The 15,029-nt window shown below is 46.4% G+C and overlaps 1 protein-coding gene across 3 annotated transcripts in view; it reads right to left on the bottom strand.

The window, feature by feature from the left end:
* The window catches only part of LOC126352582 (pleckstrin homology domain-containing family D member 1-like), a 184,620-nt gene that overhangs the window by 143,479 nt on the left and 26,112 nt on the right, over window positions 1-15,029 (bottom strand). The gene's annotated exons all lie outside the window — the stretch shown is intronic.

Below are 15,029 nucleotides of genomic sequence, written 5' to 3'. Positions count from 1 at the left end.
GAGGTGAGTAGTGCCCGTGACTGAGCGGCGGATGCTGTTTTGATCAAGACCGACCCTGACTGCATTTTGGACAAGCCCTCTGCCTTCCTAAACTTGTCCTCTAAATGCTCCACAAAAAACTAAGAACCCTGTCAACTCTCGTACATATGAGATACCGGGGTGAATAGGCTTTGCTGCCATCCTTAGCCTGGTGTTCTTCTCATGGTGTGGCCATGGGGGGAAACAGTGTGGGGTCATATTTCTTAGCATAGAAGTTAGACCTTGACCGCTTAGAGACTGCTGTTGTTTGACCACCAGCAAGAGATGACATACTACAGTTCATGGTGTGTCATCCAGCCTGATGCCACCCATTCCAACCAGGGACCCTCCCCACAGACACCACCCAGCCACAGCAAAGGACACCTGGCAGGATGGCCATTACCGGGAGTCCTGATGACCTAGGGTGACGCGCATCTACTCCTTGGCATACATGGAGAGTTAACAGTGCAGGTATAAGCAGAGTGATCCCTGTGTGGTCAGAGGGCTACAACCAGCAGCGTACATGGTGGCCCCACCACAACGGACTGGCTACCGTGCTGGGTATCAGGCACAAACGAGCTAAGAAGTCCATTATCGTTGACAGCGCAGAAAGCGATAATACACAGAGGATGGAGGAAAATGCATCCAGGAGGGTGACCTCGCCCAACGGCTGGAGAATGAGCAGAAGTGCAGATCCATGTCGACGAAGGAGACAAGAGGTCTCAGCAAATGATGGACAGTATGAGCCATGTAAGGCACCCTTCTCCGATTGACTCGCTCTTCGGGAAAATTTTGAAAAATTGAGGTCAAACCCTACAGGGGACTATCACATAATGGCCAAAACGTGTGAGACTCCTTTTAGTCATCTCTTACTACAGGCAGGAATACCTTGGTCCTATTCTAACCCCCGGACTCGTAGGGAGGAAAACTAGTACTAACCAGGTGATTATACACCTTTCATGGATATTTTGTAAATAAAATTATTTTTTTCCTTTTTTTTTTTTTTTTTTTTTTTTTTGCTCTGATAGTTTAGTATTTAAGTGTCTTCAGCACATTAATAATAATAATAATAATAATAATAATATTATTATTATTATTGCTTGCAGGTATCTTTTTAAAAGCAAATTTTGTTAGTTATATGATGCAGAAAATTTTTGGGGGTATTCTGGAAAAAAAACCAGGTCCAAACCTCCATTGAAATACAATAAATATTACATATGTGGTTAAAGACATATTTGACATTGGATTTGTGTATTGAACACATCCTCTATAGCTGGTGGACATGAAGTCAGGATGAAGGATACAGGAAGGCAACTTGGAGAGGAAGGATTGGCACACTGTTGTTGGCAGGCATGAGGGCAATATGTATGCATAGTGTAAGATTAGCCAATATGTTTTAATAAATGTGTTCTGTACACAGTGAACTTTTATTAGACCTATCACAACAAATACTCAAATATTTAACGGTTATTATTTTAAAACAGTACGAGAACTCCATAACATGTAGCAACATTCTCAAATCAGACATATACCAATAAATCCACAGAAGTATGAAAAAAATAGTCTGCATTATTTTTATGTGAATAATTCTTCTACTTCATACAAAACAAGGGCTAAGATGTGTCTTTCCTGCTGACCTCAATAAACTTTTTAACCCTTGATGGCAATAAAATTCAAACAGAATTTCACTTGATACTGACATGTGATTAACATCGACAGTAAGTTCCAATTATAGTGTATGTAAGGTTCAGGGTCTGTACACCATTACCGCAATAACATATTGTGTATCTATTACCACTGCCAACTCTCTTGATAATATTTTTGTTCCCAGCCCTTGTTTTGTATGAAGTACAAGAATTATTCACATAAAAATAATGCAGAATATTTTTTTCAGACTTCTATGAATTTTTGAACTTGGGGGATACTAAACAGAGAGCAAAAATATGTTAACTAATGACAGAAATATTTATATTTAATGTGGTGCCTTGAAAAATATATATGATCAAACATAATGTGTTGCAATTTTTAAATAGTTGTAAAACTAGTAACATGTCAATTCCTATTGTACTCTTTGTTGTTTAAAATCAGTTACATTACAAAGTTAAAACATGAAAAATGGGACTCCACTAACTATTATAAAGCCTCTTCTTTCATCCTTAACCACAACTGGTTGAGCCTCTGTAAGAAATAAGCCACTATATGCTCCACAGAACATTTCCTTAACGAAAAGGATACAACTAATACACAAAGAAAATTCAACTACCAGGTACAGTTTGTGAGAATAATTACTTATTTCACAAAATTTTGTTTTTATTGGTTAAAGTGCTTTTGGTGCGCACAACTACTCAAAAAACTGTCCTATCTGAAAAGAAGAATACCATCTATACCTATAACAATGAATTTGGCAAACATTTTTAATGGTGCTGCCTCCGAGAACACAGTTACAGCACACTAACACCTGCTGGCACTTCATTAGAAGCAAACTAGAGGGTGAAAATTAGAAATCATGACAGCCAAAGTTCCCTTCTTTGATCCTCTTGCATTTCTTACCAGTAAACACAAATACATTTTTCAAGTTTTATTAATAACACAAAATAAACTAAAGAAAATAACTAAAGCTATAGTATGCACATTAGGGTGATTACAGGTATATATTAGCATTGGAATTTTGTGATAGTCAAGGTTAAATACTTTCCACCACCACCACCCACCACCACCACCACCACCACCACTACTCCTCCAGTCTTAAAATGATTTTTTGGTTTGCTATCAAACTTGCTCTATTAAATTCTTCCATTTGTTGTTGAAATTTATCAGCACTAGAGACGCACATCTGCAACTGGAAGATGGTTCAGATATTTCAAAATTTACACAAAGACTGCAAAGTATGGTTTGGATTATACATAATCTACTTGAGTGGCTCTTCTTGGAATTCTGAATTTTTAACTGTCTTCACATAGTTTGATGAAAGGTATAGCACTGACATCAATATTCTACAATATACCAACATATATTTAACAAATGCTTTGTTGCACAGTGGCAATAAATAGGCTACATGGTTTGCTGAACCTACGTCCAAAGCTTTCTCAGTATTTATGACTCCCAGACACAATGGGATTAATACTGTGTCTTCAACGTCTCCAGGCATTTTCTTTGACGAAATAAATCTCGGGTGAACAGCCTGGTATGAGTGTGTGTAGGACACAATATTTCGGGAAAAGACCACGTTGCCATCATCAGGTGCGCTGATATACTGACCGGCGGTGGGCCGGTGCCATTTATAAGTAGAACAATCCCCCTCCAGCTCCTCCCTCAGGCACTTCCTATGAGTCAGTGCACAGTGCAATCCGCGGTCCGCGCCCCGCACGCGGTCCAGATACAGCATCCGTGCTCCCGCCGTCTGTATGCTGCGTCCTACGTTTTCGCATTCAGGAGGGTCTGCCGGCACTACTCTCGTTATTCTTGGTTGGGTTGGGTGTGGGATTGAAGGGACCAGACTGCTAAGGTCATCGGTCCCTTGTTCCACGATAAAATCACACGAAATAAAAACTGTCAGTCGTTAAAAAACGAAGAACTGAGACAAGGGAAGACACAATACAAGAAAGACAGACAAAGACCAGACAAACAGAACTAAAATCACACCGAGTGTGAAGGTGGTTGGCCGACCATGAAAATAAGGAAAAGCCAACCACCAAATGACATTAAAACCCACAGTTTAAAACCACAGGCCAAAGGCCCAAGTCAATACAGGAAATAAAAGGACAAACACTCAAATCATACGATAAAAACCCCCTGCCCGAATAAAACTCAACGCGAGGTCCGCCATAGCAACGTCATCACATAAAAGGGCAGGGAGGGTATCAGGCAGCGCAAACGTCTGCCTGAGTCCTGTTAAAAGCGGGCAGTCCACCAAAATGTGGACCGCCGTCAGAGCTGCCCCGCAGCGACATAGCGGTGGGTCCTCCCGGCGCAACAAATGGCCGTGCGTCAGCCACGTGTGGCCAACGCGCAGCCGGCAGAGGACGACAGAGTCCTTCCGAGAGGCCCGCATGGAGGAGCGCCACACACCGGTCGTCTCCTTCACCGCCCGAAGTTTGTTGTGCGTGGGCAAGGTGCGCCACTCGTCACCCCAGGCACCAAGCACTTTCTGGCGCAAAAGCAACAGGAGATCACACTCCATAAGGCCGAGTTCCAGAGCCGATGAACTCACTGCCTGTTTAGCCAGCATGTCAACCCGCTCATTGCCCGGGATGCCGACATGACCTGGGGTCCAAACAAAGACCACGGAGCGGCCGCAACGGGCAAGAGCATGGAGCGACTCGTGGATGGCCATCACCAGACGGGAACGAGGAAAGCACTGGTCAAGAGCTCGTAAACCACTCAGGGAGTCACTACAGATAACAAAGGACTCACCTGAGCGGGAGCGGATATACTCTAGGGCGCAATAGATGGCAACCAACTCGGCAGTGTATACACTGTTCCCGGGTGCCAGCGACCGTTGCTCACAATGATCCTCTAGAGTAAGAGCGTAACCAGTGCGACCAGAGACCATCGAACCGTCGGTATAGGCCACGGCAGATCCGGGAAACTCGGCAAGGAGAGAAACAAAGCGGCGGCAGAGGGCCGGAGGAGGGACTGAGTCTTTCGGACCCTGTGCCAAATCCAGCCGAATGCATGGTCGGTGCACACACCAAGGGGGCAGACGGAGATTGGCCCGGAAAACAGGCGGAAGAGGAAATAACTCAATCCCACACAGTAGAGCCCGGATGCGAACCGCGATCATACACCCTGACCGGGGCCGCCTGTCTGGAAGATGGACGATCGAGTGCGGGAACAGGAGACGGTAGTTGGGATGCACTGGCAAGCTACAAACATGGGCAGCATAAGCGGCCAGAAGTCGGTCGCGCCAGATCCGTAATGGAGGAACACCAGCCTCCACAAGTAAGCTGTCAACAGGGCTTGTCCGAAATGCTCCTGTGGCAAGTCGGATCCCGCAGTGATGGATGGGATCCAGCAATTGCAATGCTGATGGCGATGCCGAACCATAAGCCACACACCCATAATCAAGGCGGGACTGGATCAGCGCTTGATACAGCCGGAGAAGGGTGGACCGATCGGCACCCCATCCGGTGTGGCTAAGGCAACGGAGAGCGTTTAAATGCCGCCAGCATGTTTGTTTAAGCTGCCTAATATGAGGCAGCCAAGTCAAACGGGCATCAAATACCAGTCCCAAGAACCGATGCGTCTCTACCACAGCAAGAGGTTCACCGTCAAGGTAAAGGCGTGGCTCAGGGTGAACCGTGCGACGCCGGCAGAAATGCATAACGCAGGTCTTAGCGGCCGAAAACTGGAAGCCGTGCGCTACAGCCCACGACTGCGCCTTGCGGATAGCGCCCTGCAGCTGGCGCTCAGCAACTGCAATGCCAGCGGAGCTGTAGTAGAGGCAGAAGTCGTCTGCATTCAACGAAGCTGCGACGGACGATCCCACCGCCTCAGCGAGCCCATTGATCGCAATTAAAAACAGGGAGACACTGAGGACAGACCCCTGTGGGACCCCGTTCTCCTGGACCCGGGAGGAACTATGGGACACAGCAACTTGCACGCGGAAGGAACGAGACGACAGAAAATTCTGAATAAAAATCGGGAGCGGGCCCCTAAGACCCCACCCATGAAGTGTGGCCAGGATGTGATATCGCCAAGTCATATCGTACGCCTTCCGCATGTCGAAGAAGACGGCAACCAGATGTTGGCGGCGTGCAAAGGCTGTACGGACGGCAGACTCTAGGGAGACCAGATTATCGACGGCAGAGCGGCCTTTACGGAACCCACCCTGAGACGGAGCCAGAAGGCCTCGAGACTCGAGGAGCCAACTCAACCTCCGGCTCACCATACGTTCTAGCAACTTGCAAAGAACGTTGGTGAGGCTTATGGGGCGGTAGCTGTCCACCTCCAGCGGATTCTTGCCAGGTTTCAACACGGGGAGGACGATGCTTTCTCGCCATTGAGACGGGAACACACCCTCAACCCAGATGCGGTTGAAAACATCTAGGAGGCGTCGCTGGCAATTCACAGAGAGGTGTTTCAGCATCTGGCTGTGGATGCGGTCTGGCCCAGGAGCCGTATCAGGGCAAGCAGATAGTGCACTCTGGAATTCCCAGTCGCTGAAAGGAGCATTGTACGACTCCGCGTGGCGCGTGTGAAAGGAAAGCCTCCAACTTTCCAACCACTCTTTCCGGGAGCGGAAGGCCAGTGGGTAATTCGTAGATGCGGAACACTGAGCAAAATGCGCTGCTAACCGGTCCGCAATCGTGTCGGAGTCAGGACACACCACTCCATTCAGCGAAAGCCCAGGGACAGAGACAGGCGGCTGATAGCCATGGAGTCGCCTAATCTTAGCCCAAACCTGCGATGCAGAGGTATGGACGCCAAAGGTGGAAACATACCGTTCCCAGCACTCCTGCTTCCGTTGGCGAATAAGGCGTCGGGCACGGGCACGGAGCTGTTTAAAAACGATGAGGTTCTCCAAGGACGGGTGCCGCTTATGGCGTTGAAGAGCCCGCCGGCGATCTCTAATCGCCTCTGCGATCTCGGGCGCCCACCAACGCACAGTCCTCTGCCGAGGGGACCCGGATGAACAGGGAATCGCAGATGCCGCCGCAGAAACGATGCCGGTGGTGACCGACTGAACCACCGCATCAATGGTGTCAGGGGAAGGAGGTGCGATAGTGGCGAGAGAGGAGAACAAGCCCCAATCAGCCTTATTCAGAGCCCATCTGGAGGGGCGTTCAGAAGAGTGACGCTGTAGTAGTGACAGGAAGATGGGGAAATGGTCACTACCACATAAGTCGTCATGGACACTCCAGTGGATGGATGGTGAAAGTCCGGGGCTGCAGATAGAAAGGTCGATGGCCGAAAATGTGCCATGGACGACGCTGAAATGTGTCGGCTCTCCCGTGTTTAAGAGGCAGAGGTCAAGCTGCGAGAGAAGAGTCTCGACATCTCTACCCCGGCCAGTAATCGCGGCGCCACCCCACAGGGGGTTATGGGCGTTAAGGTCGCCCAGTAACACAAAAGGAGGAGGCAGTTGTGCTATCAATGCAGCCAACACATGACGCGAGACATCACCATCTGGCGGAAGATACAAACTGCAGACAGTAATAGGCTGAGGCGTCCACATCCTTACAGCGACAGCCTCTAAAGGTGTGTGAAGAGGTACACATTCGCTGTAGACAGAGTTAAGGATGTAGACGCAGACTCCACCAGATACCCTCTCATAAGCTGCCCGGTTCTTGTAATAACCCCGATACCCACGTAGGGCAGGGGTCCGCATTGCCGGAAACCAAGTTTCCTGTAGGGCAATGCAGAGGAAAGGGTGACTGCTGATGAGTTGGCGAAGCTCAGCAAGGTGGTGGAAAACAGCGCTGCAGTTCCACTGGAGTATCGCTTTGTCCATGTCCGAAAAAGGCGTGAAGGGGCCGAGGAGGCAGATCACGCCACTGGGTCACCTGCTGCCACCGATGGAGGACCAGTACAATCTGCTTCCATGGTGTCTGAGGGTCCGGCGAGATCCAGGTCCTCAGCGGACGCCTGGATCTCCACCTTATCCTCGGACGCAGAGCCTGTAGGGAGCAGTGGGGTGGATGCCACCACGTGTTCCTTGGCCTTAGAGGTCTTCTTCTTCGTCTTGTCTCTCTGGTCCTTGGGTTTCATTGGCTGGGAGGGCTCCAGCGAGTCAGTCTCCGGAACGGAGGAGGAGCGGGAAGCCCCGCGACCAGCCGCTGGTCTGCTTTTCTTCCATTGGCTGACGTCACCCTTCCCAGAGGCGGAAACCTGGGAAGGAAGGGACCCAAGGGACCCTTTCCGTGCTATTCGAGCCGGGGAAGTTTGAGGCTTCCCCAGCTTAGAAGTGGGGACTGATGTCCCCGATGGTTGGGGGGTTGCTGCTCCTGAGGCAGGTAGTGCAGGAGCAGCAGGGAGTGAAGTGCCCCCCACCATCAAGGGGGCAGGTGTAGCATTCCGGCTCTGAGAGGTGGCAGTCTGATGGAGAGCTAATGGGGCCATAACAGTAGTAGCCGTGGCGTAAGAGGCAGTCATTCGAACAGGATGGAGGCGTTCGAATTTCTGCCTGGCCTCAGTGTATGTCAGGCGGTCCAGGGTCTTATACTCCATGATTTTGCGCTCTTTCTGGAAGATCCTGCAGTCCGGCGAGCAAGGCGAGTGGTGCTCTCCGCAGTTTACACAGATGGGAGGCGGAGCACATGGAGTATTGGGATGTGATGGGCGTCCACAATCTCGACATGTGAGGCTGGAAGTACAGCGGGAAGACATATGCCCGAACTTCCAGCACTTAAAGCACCGCATCGGGGGAGGGATATATGGCTTGACGTCACAACGATAGACCATCACCTTGACCTTCTCAGGTAAAGTATCACCCTCGAAGGCCAAGATGAAGGCACCGGTGGCAACCTGCTTATCCCTTGGACCACGATGTACGCGCCGGACGAAGTGAACACCTCGCCGCTCTAAATTGGCACGAAGCTCGTCATCGGACTGCAATAGAAGGTCCCGATGGAATATTATGCCCTGGACCATATTAAGACTCTTATGGGGCGTGATTGTAACCGGAACATCCCCCAGCTTGTTACAATCGAGTAACTGGCGGGACTGGGCGGAGGACGCCGATTTGATCAAAACCGAGCCCGAGCGCATTTTGGACAAGCCCTCCACCTCCCCGAACTTGTCCTCTAAGTGCTCGACGAAGAACTGAGGCTTCATGGATGTAAAGGATTCACCATCAGCTCTCGTACACACCAGGTAGCGGGGCGAGTATGGTTCACTGGCATCCTTAGTCTTTCGTTCCTCCCATGGTGTAGCCAGGGAGGGGAAGGATTTGGGGTCATATGTAGTTGCGTTGTATTGAGCCCTGGAACGCTTAGAGACTGCTGGCGGCTCGCCGCCAGCAAGAGATGATGTACCACGCTTCATTGCGGGTCATCCGCCCTGACGCCACCTACTCCGACCAAGGGCCCTCCCCACGGGCGCCACCCAGCCTCAGCAACGACCACCTGGCAGGATGGCCATTGCCGGGAGTCCCAATGCCCCAAGGAGATAGGCATCTACTCCTTGGCATACGTGGGGAGTTAACGGCGCAGAGCGATCCCTGTGTAGTCGGGGGGCTACAACCAACAGGGTACATGGCGGCCCCACCACAACGGACTGGCTACCGTGCTGGATTTCAGGTGATGTAGTCCAATATCGTCATTGGCGCATAAAGCGACACAGCATAGCAGACTGCAATAAACTGCACCCAAGAACAAATCCACGCCCAAGAGATGGTAGGTGAGCGGGACTGCTAAGCGATGACGACAAACCTGGCTAGAGATGGTAATGCATGATGGACACATCGCTCCTTGTAAGGCGCCCTTCCCCAATCGGCTCGCTCTTCGGAAAATTTAGAAGGATGGAGGTCAAACCCGTTAGGGGACCATCTCACAATGCCAAAACGTTTGAGACTCCTTTTAGTCGCCTCTTACGACAGGCAGGAATACCGTGGGCCTATTCTTACCCCCGAACCCACAGGGGGGTCTCGTTATTCTTCCCTCCTCCCCTGAAGTCGGTACACTCTGGGAAATATCCTTTATCTTTTTAATCCGGGTGATCGCGGGTTCCCACTCCTTGCTAAAAGGTGATCACGGGTTCCCACACTTTGCAAGGCACAGGAACCCACGATTACCCGGATTAAAAGAAAAAGGATATTTTCCAGAGTGTACCAAGTTCGGGGGAGGAGTGAAGAATAACGAGAGCAGCGCCGGCAGACCCTCCTGAACGAGAAAACCTAGGACGCAGCACCGAGATGGCGGGAGAACGGATGCTGCATCTCGACCACACGCGGGGTGCGGACCGCACTGACTCATAGGAAGCGTCTGAGGGAGGAGAGGGAGGAGTATTGTTCTATATATACATGGCACTGGCCCACCGCCGGTCAGTACATCAGCGCACCTGATGATGGCAATGTGGTCGATTGCCGAAATATTGTGTCCTACACTTACTCATACCAGGCAATTCACCTGAGATTTATTTCGTTGGGATTTATACTGATTATTTTGAATAATTTTGTTCACAGCTTGTAAATTAAACACTGTACTATATCTGTTACAGGAGCCACATTATTTATTTGCCTGATTAAAAGACAATGTTTTTCTAAGTGTTTGATATAATTTTAGTGAACACCTATTACAATATGGAGAGGATGCTGACTATGCGCTATTTGTCTCCTTCCCTATGAAGTAGAATAAAAGTAGCATTATTACGCTTTTAGGGAATTGTTTTCCTTCACAACTTTGCAAGTCCCCAGCTGTAGCTATTCCTACCGCAACATCATCGCCTCCAGGCAGTTTTCCTTTAGTCATACCTCAAATAACTTCCATCCAACTTAATTTGCAGTAATTCAATCTGTGTGGCATTGCAACATTAGCAAATCTAGGCTTTCTGTGCTGATACTGCAAATAGCTGACATCAAGAGGAAATTACTGCCAATATTTTTCCCCCGTGGGCATGCAAGTCTACTGTATGGCTTCATGATGATGGCATGCTTCTAGGTAAACTATTTTGGAGGCAAAATAGTCACCGATGTGCAGCACTACATGAGAGGTACTCAAGAGGATGTTTTAATCAGGAAAAACAAAACTGGAATTTTATGAGTCAGAGAGTGGAATGTTAAGCCCCTTAACTGTGTAGGTAGGTTAGTGAATTTAAGAAGGGAAATGGACAGGTGGAAGTTAGATTTAGTGAGAATTATTGAAGTGCAGTGACAGGAAGAACAGGACTTCTGATCAGATGTGTGCAAGATTGTAAATACTAACTCAAGTAGGGGTTGATAAAATAATCAACAAGACAATAAGAATGCAGATAATCTACTATGAACAGTCCTCCAAGTCTATTTGCACACTAGTTTTGCAGATGAAGAAGAGATTGAAAGAATATATGATGAGATAAAATAAATTATTCTGATAATTAAGGGAAGTGAAAGTTTTATTGTGATGCATTAATTGAATTCAGTAGTAGGAAAAGGAAGATAAGGAGAAACAGTAGGAGGACATGTACTTCGGGAAAGTAATGAAGCCATCTGGTAGCATTTTGCACAGGGTGTAATATAATCATTGCAAACACTTGATTGAATTTAAGAATTGTGAAAGAAGGTTATATATGTGGAGGACACCTGGGGGCACTTGAAGGGCCCAGACTGATCATATACTGACCAGCACAAAAAATGCAACACCCAACAAATGATGTGATATAATTGTGTAATTATCTACTTAATCAGAGTGAAGCACTCCAACAAATTTTTTGAGGTGGGGTATGTTATTGGGATTGCGAGCAAACAATGAAGCGCTGATTGTTTATTACACTAGCCTCAACTGTTGTATCCCCCAGGCAACCTAGAAAACATATAATTGAATGTGAGCAAATAATGTTTTCCCGCTCTTGTACTGCTTATTGTCGTATCCTGAATTATCCCTCTTTCAATCACATGTATTTGTAGGATCTTTCTGTGAATTTTGTAATCAGCTTTCCGGAGTAAACATGCCATTAAGTTCTGAAAAAACTGTAAAAACTGTTGCTTTGGTGGAATATGACCGCAGTATGCACTACATTGCAGAAGTGTTGAAGACTACACCTTCCACGATTTCGAGAACCATGCGAAGGTACAAGGAAATTAAAGGCTTTGCAAGGAAATCCAGGAACAGGCCCAAGAAGAGCAACATAGAAAAGAAATGGCTGCTTCTTAGAACCTCAAGTTCTCCGCAACCATCACACCACCACTATTGAAGCACAAAATCGACTCCACCACATCCAAGAGGTCACCTGTTAGTAAGAGTTGAAGAAAACTGGAGGAAACCAATCTTCAGTCCAGTCCAAAAGACTTGCTACAGGCCCAAAACTCACCAGAGAACATTGCACACCTCAACTAAAATTTGCATGGGAGCATCTTGGCTGGACACTACTAGAACAGGGTAAAGTGCTGTTCACTGATGAGTTACGATTTGGCCTCCGATCACCTGATGGGAGAGAGAGAGAGTCTGGAGAAGACCACAGGAAGGGTATTACCCTTGCCTTCTCATGCAGGATGCCTTTTCAGAGTGGTTCTGTGGTTGTGTGGGCAAGAATCAATACAGCTGCAAGGGTGGGTTTGGTCTTTGTGGAGTGTGGGAGCCTTACTGCACATTTGTATGTAGAGGAAATCCTTCTGGACCATGTCATACCTTTTACTCCATTTATTGATGGTGATTTTACACTAATGCTTTACAATGCACACCCACATTTTGTGAGAATTGTCCAAGAGTTATTGGATGAAACAGAGATTCGAGTTATGGGTTGACCAGCTCAAAACTTTGTTTTGAATCCTATTGAGCACGTTTGGGACCAGCTGGGGAGAAGAGCCCGTCAGTAGTATCCAGAGACCCTACAAGACCTACAGAACACCCTCCTGGAAGAATGGAGTATGATTCATCAACAGGACATTACCACATTAACCAGGAGCATGCCTGAAAGGTTAAATGCTGTTACTGGTGCAAGAGGTGGCAATACACACTTTTGAAGATGAGAACAGAGGTCTCCAACATTGTCTCTGAGGTCTGTGAAGTAAAGCATAATGTGTATAACATCATAAGAGACATGCATTATTTCTATGAGCTTCTCAAAATTTCCTTGAAGTGTGCGTCTCTGGCTTAATTTGTTAAATTTGTTTATATTCGACCTTCTTCCTTCATTGTTGGACATTTAGATGGGACTGTACTACAGTATTCCATCATATGACAGTGGATTAGGGTCATAAAATTGTCATAAATTTAAAATAAAATTCAGTTTTTTTATGAAATTTAAGTGTATTTTTCATGCCGGTTAGTGCATGATGGGAAGACAGAGATTTTGAAACCAGAGTTCAAACTGTAAGACATTTCCAGGAGCAAATGTGGACCCTGATCATAATTTATAGGTGATGAACTCCTGATTAAAGCTGAAGACATGGCAAAAAAGTAGAAATTTAAGGAGATGTAATCTGGATAAACTGAAAGAACCAAACGTTGTTGAAAGTTTTAGAGGGGGTATTAACCAATGTTACACACTAACAGGGGAAACAAATACAACAGAAGACAAATGGTTAGCTTTCTGAGATGAAATAGTGAGGGCAGCAGAGGATCACAAAGGTAAAAAGACAAGTCCTAGTAGTAATCCTTGGATAACACAAGAGATATCAAGTTTAACTGACAAAAGGAGAAAATATGCTGCTCATGAAAAAAGTGACAGAGTATACAAACATCTAAAACCTGAGTGTGACAGAAAATCTTTGCTTTCCATATTTTGGGACGAGGTAGTATGGATGAAAACAAGAACAAAACTTCAAGTAAATATGGGCTCTAAAACATATATTTAAAGAGCTATGAGGAATTCCTCATCTTCGCTAATGTGAAACACATCTCTTCTATTAAATACGTGCTCATGGCTCTTAAGGCACTCATTTTCAAGCCCATGATATCTAGACATTTTTTCCTTATTATGGTGTAATGTAAGGAATTTGTCCTCAGAGTCTGTAAAAGGAATTTATTTACATCCTGTAGAGGGTCTACATGTGAGAAATAAACTCAAGGATAATATTACAGAAAAAACAAGAGGAACTAGGTGAAAATTGGAGATATGATACTGTAAGAAGATTTGTCAGAGCACTGAAAGACCTAGGCAGTAACAAGGAGCATGGAGTAGATAATATTCCCTCAAAATTATTTAGATCCTTGGGAGAGCCAGTCCTGCAAAAATTTTACACATAGTTTTCAGGAACTGTGGGACATGCAAACTACCCTCAAATTTCAGGAAAACACTTGGAAAACAAGACACTTAAAGTCATAGATGAGTTTCACCATATGGGCAGTAAAATAACTGATGATGGCTGAAGATGATGTAAAATGTAGACTGGCAATGGCAAGAAAAGCATTTCTGAAGAAGAGAAATTTGTTACCATCGAATATAGATTTAAGTGTTAGAAAGTATTTTCTGAAGGTATTTGTCTGAGTGTAGCCATATCTGGAAGTGAAACATGGACCTTAAACAGTTTTGGTCAAAACAGAAGTTTTCGAAATGTGGTGCTATGGAAGAATGCTGAAGATTAGATGGGTCGATCACGTAACTAACGAGAAGATACTAAATAGAATTGGCGATACAAGGAATTTGTTGCACAATTTGACCAAAAGAAGGGATCAGTTGATAAGACACATTCTGAGAAATGAAGGGATCTCCAATTTAGTATTGGAGGGAAGTGTGGGTGGGAAAAATCATAGAAGGAGACCAAGAGAGGAATAAATTACGCAGATTCAGAAAGATGTAGTTTGCAGTACTTATTTGGAGATGAAGAGGCTCGCACAAGATAGAGTAGTTGGAGAGCTGCATCAAATCAAGGGATGGTGCATACTTTGCAGTACTACTAGTGTGCTCTCTGGCCCATGCCACATGCCACAGCCACTGCCGGTCTTGGTAACTAGAGATGCTGGAGTAAGTGCAACACTCAAGCCACTGTTTCTGCTTCTCACTCTCCCTTTGAAAATTCATTTTCTCAGGAAACTACCACTGTTGCTTGTTAAAATAATGTTTACTTTATACCACCAATAATGAGCATTATTGTGGCTAAGTACTTTCACCACCAATATTGAACGCTTCTGTAGCTAAGTACTTTTAACACAGCTAAATTAACATGAAAGACAACACTAAAAGTTCTACACACATCACAAACTACACACTACAGACAGAAGCAACAGAATGATCGTATGGGCTGGAGCACAGTGTGGAACAGTGCCCCTTGCCACTGCACACTGCCACACAGCCCTCCTTCCTACACATACATCACTGTGACAACTTGCCAGGGCATAAAGAGTTTGCCAAGATATGTGAACAGTATTAAACCTCACAACAGTTTGAACTTGGAACTCGGTGCTTCAAATATCAGAGCCTGATATCAACAAAAC

Source organism: Schistocerca gregaria, chromosome 1 (assembly GCF_023897955.1).
Source record: "Schistocerca gregaria isolate iqSchGreg1 chromosome 1, iqSchGreg1.2, whole genome shotgun sequence".
Taxonomy (NCBI): domain Eukaryota; kingdom Metazoa; phylum Arthropoda; class Insecta; order Orthoptera; family Acrididae; genus Schistocerca; species Schistocerca gregaria.
This window is presented reverse-complemented; position numbering and strand designations above follow the sequence as displayed.